This window comes from Rattus norvegicus, chromosome 16, assembly GCF_021556685.1.
Source record: "Rattus norvegicus strain SHRSP/BbbUtx chromosome 16, alternate assembly SHRSP_T2T, whole genome shotgun sequence".
NCBI classification, from domain to species: domain Eukaryota; kingdom Metazoa; phylum Chordata; class Mammalia; order Rodentia; family Muridae; genus Rattus; species Rattus norvegicus.
Genome location: NC_141549.1, coordinates 7,245,099 through 7,249,300, shown reverse-complemented (window position 1 = coordinate 7,249,300; position 4,202 = coordinate 7,245,099). Strand labels below are relative to the sequence as shown.

General features: G+C 50.5%; 1 non-coding gene across 1 annotated transcript; it reads right to left on the bottom strand.

Annotated features, from left to right (window-relative positions):
• Positions 1–3,742: 3,742 nt before the first annotated feature.
• LOC120097592 (small nucleolar RNA SNORA48) lies at positions 3,743–3,886 on the bottom strand. Its single transcript, XR_015640553.1, has one exon. It is a non-coding gene; the product is annotated as a small nucleolar RNA SNORA48 (small nucleolar RNA).
• Between the last annotated feature and the right edge of the window lie 316 nt (positions 3,887–4,202).

Genomic DNA, 4,202 nt, shown 5'->3' with positions numbered 1-4,202 from the left:
TGGAAACTTCAGAGTATTTGCTGGAACCTCTGGAAATTTCTCCTTGTTCCTGAGAGACCCAAGAAGAGACTGTTCTCAGTGATTTCTCTAAACTATTAAGTCTGGGTCTGAAAAGGATGGTTGCCTCAGACTTCTGCCCTGTTGGTTTCTGGGTAGATGCAAGAACAGGAATTTGTCAGGACAAAGAGACTCACAGAGACTGCAGCAAAGCCTTCCCAGCGTTCTGCCTGGAGTCCACTGTGCCTGCAGCCTCCCTAACAGACAAATACGTTCCCCTGTGTTATGGTTCAGCTCAAGTGGATTGTTGTCACCTCCTGCCCAGAGCATCTTAACTGATGTCCTCTTCTCTCTGGGCTGGAAAAAAATGCCTAAAAAGTCAATTTAAAGATAATTGAAAATTGCCATTTATTTGTTGTATAACAAAGCACTGGATCTTTCTGAACCACAGCTTTCTTCTGTGGGAAACGGAGGTAGTGTCATAGGATCACACGCTCACGGCGAGCAACCCACGAGGACACAGCAAATGCCTGAGAATATTAAAAACTGGCTACCTGGCTATTAGAAATTTCTTTAGGGAAATAAAAAAATACAAGTAAGAACACACCGTTTTAACACAGTGACTGCCTTTTCTGTCTCCATCCACAGAATTTCTAGCATATATGTATGCAGGTCCCTACCTCAAACGTCAAATCCCTTCTTGCCCCGTAACGCAACTCCATCAGCAAATCTGCATACTCTTTAACCAGACTCAAAATGTGACCTTCTGAAAGGCATGCACTTTAGGCTGTGTGTGTGTTTGAAAAGCCCTCAGTGACTCCAGGGATAGGTATACGTAATGTATTTTTAGCTCAGTGGTTTGTAACCAGGGGCCGAAATCCAAATTGAATTGCAGTGGTTCTTAAATGTTTGGGGGTTGTGAGCTCCTTTTGAGAATCAAATGAATGTTATGGATCAACTCTGAGGTAAAGCACAGCGGAGGAAATAAATCAGAACAATTAAGATCATGAACCAGGGACTTCAGAGAACACGTCGTATTTAATCTCTACAAAACTATCTGGGCAAAGGGACTTGCCCTTGGGAGGTTCCCTCAGGAGCTCACCCAGTCAAGGGGACTCCCTCTCCTAGCTCGTATGCCCCTTAGTTATTTCAGGACTTTCCAGCCATGGCACAAGCAAAGGCAAGATTTCCCGTTGTCATTATGGCCAGTGAAGAAACTAAGGCCCTGGGAGACGGTGTCACGGGAAGATGGTTAAAAATCCCTGAGCTTGAGGAGGCTACACACACTGCCATCTTCCCGCTCGTTCTCTCACTGTGCCAAGTACTGCACCACGGTATGGTGAGGCGGGGTAGAAAGAGCCATGAACACTAGCACTCCTGTTGGTAGAGCCTGTGCCTCAATTTCCCTAGCTGTAAAACAGAGTCGGTGGAATATTCTGGGTATGGTTGGCCACAAATCAGAGAGGCCCGTGTAGAGGCAGCAGCCTGCCCATGACGTACATAGCACAGACAGTAGATGGGGGTTATTTGCCAACAGAGTTCATGTATTTTAAGTCTTTAATGAGATCCTTTTAGAGAGGGGAAAAAGGAGAGGGATTAGTGGGTGAGACTGGTTGCTGTAGAAGTGTGAGGACTTGAGTTCAAATCCTTACACCTTCATAAAAAACTGGGTGTGGCCAGACATGGTGGCCCACATATTTAATCCCAGCACTGGGGAGACAGAGGCAGGCAGATCTCTGTGATTTGAGGTCAGCCTGGTCTCCAGAGCAAGTTCCAGGACAGCCAGGTCTACACAGAGAAACCCCGTCTCAAAAATCAACAGCAATAACAAAAGTCTGGGTGTGGCTTGTGTGCAACTCAAGGTTGTCCCTGTCCTGTTACTCCAGCACCGTCAGGACTGGGACAGAGGCCTGCAGGTCATCAGCCTTTCTCCAAGTTCAGTGGGACACACTATCTCAAGGGAATAAGACAGAGAGTGCTGGAGCACTCCTCTGTCCTCCTCATCTGCACACACACACACACACACACACACACACACACACACACACACACACACACACACAGAGAGAGAGAGAGAGAGAGAGAGAGAGATGTATAAACACACAGACATTAAAAAAAACCACTTTTTATTGATACTTTGTGAGTTTCACATCATACATCCCAGTCCTGCTCATCTCCTTGTCCCCTTATATCCACCTTCACCCTCCCAACTTTCCCTCAACAAAACAAACAAGCAACACAAGTAAACATTAACAGCAAACCCCGAAGCCTAGGAAACATCTTACGGAAGCTGTGGTGTGTTGGTGTGTCTCACGGTACGTCCCACACATCTATACTTGTGAATGCTCTTTGCAAAGGGTCATTGGTCTGGTTTGAGGTCTCCGGCTTCTGCCCATCAATATTGGATACTTAGCAGGGCTCCTCCCAGTTATCCTGTTGTTGCCCTGTGCTGTGGAGATCCTGCACCAATCAGACCAGCCCTTTCACGTGCCCCCACCATTCTCAGATGATACAGATTTTGGGGTGGGCCTACTCAGAGCCCTGGATCAGGGCTGGGTGACAGCTTTGCTGTGCGTGCACCCGCTTTTCCTTATCCACACCACCAGGGCGAGCTCTCCAGCACTGCTCTGGCTGGGCCACCATCAGCAGGAGGCAGGGTCAGCTGTCCTGTCCTCACATTCTAGGGACCAGCTCACCTGGATCTGCTCCTCCACAGCCAGCTCCACTGTGCTGCCCAGTCAAGGCACAGGCACTCTCTCCTGTGCTGCAGCCTAGAGGGCCAGCTCTCCTACTCTCATAGCCTTGGCGCCAGCTCTCCTGACTACTGCGGGTGGTGAGGGTGTGTGTGGGGGGGGAATCAGCCTCGAACCCACATCACCTCACAGGGGATGAGTGTCGGGGTCAGCTCTCCCTTGCTCTTGCCCTTGGAGCTGGCTCACCCTCAACCGCTGGCTTTCCTGAGTGCTGCAGCCAGCAAGGAGCAGGGCCAACTCTCCGGCTCTGCTCTTAAAACCCCAGATGCAGTTCTAGTGGCTGCCACACGTGCACCTACGCCACCACAGCTCTCCCACAATCATGCCCTACGGTTAGCTCACTCACAGCCCTGCTACCAGGGCTGGCTTCATCATGCTACCTGGGCGAGGTGCAGCACCTGCTTGTCCTCCTGAGTGCTGATGCTGGTGAAAGATTAGGGACAGCTATTCAGAGCAGAACAGCCAGCAAGGGAGAGGGACAGTTCTGCACAGGGGGGCGGGGCCAGTTCTGCACAGGCCCTGGATAGCTACATGGTCCCTGGCAGTTATCCCTAGTGACATCCTCTAGTTCTCTAGTGGTAATATGAGCCACGGACACTGACACCAACCCACAGACCCAGGCCTGGCCTTCAGCCGCAGCGCAGGCTCGGACTTCTCTATGGCCACTCAAAACAGCCTATGTCTCTTCACCCTTAAGTCTCCTGTTCCACGTCTCTTTAGCATGCTCAAGCCGCTCCACTTCTCTTTCTCTCCTATCTGGGATGGTTCCCGCTGCAGGCTGGCCATGAAGCTGCAGGACACCTGGGTGACAATCTCCACCTCTGTTCTATGGCATGGCAACAATCAGGTGCCTGTGACCTGTCTGTGCCCTGCACTACAGAGCAGATCTTTGGGTGTCTTTCCCGACCACACAACATCGCACGGTGGAGCACAGGTCTCTGTCTATCCTCCTCCTCCCGAGCTACCCTGCCTGAATTTGATTTGATTTGATTTTTTGAGTCCTAGGTATAAAACAGCTTTAGCCACCAAGCCAGACATCAAGCTAGGATGAACAGGGGACTGCCATCCTCTCTGCCCCTGATTGAAATAAGGACACCACCACCAACAAAGTGTCGCTTTGCCCACTGCCAGGGGGTCAAAAGGTTTTTTTGTAATGAAATCCTGCCCAGAAACATGGGCAGCCAGGGCTCAGTCTGCCTGTGGACCCCTCGTGTCCTCAGGGTTCTCAGCTCACACTCAGCTTTGTTTCCATGCTGAGAAGGAAACAGGTTTGCCTGACGGGTGGGCAGAGTCTTGCTATCTGCCCTCTTGTTTCCCACTGTTTCACGGAGGCCTACGCTAATACAAAATGAACTCCAGAACGTCACACTAAGGGAGGCTGGAAGCACACCTGGACACACACAAGAGCAGTTGCCTCGAAGTCCCTGAACCCACTCTGGAAAGTGAGCTTTA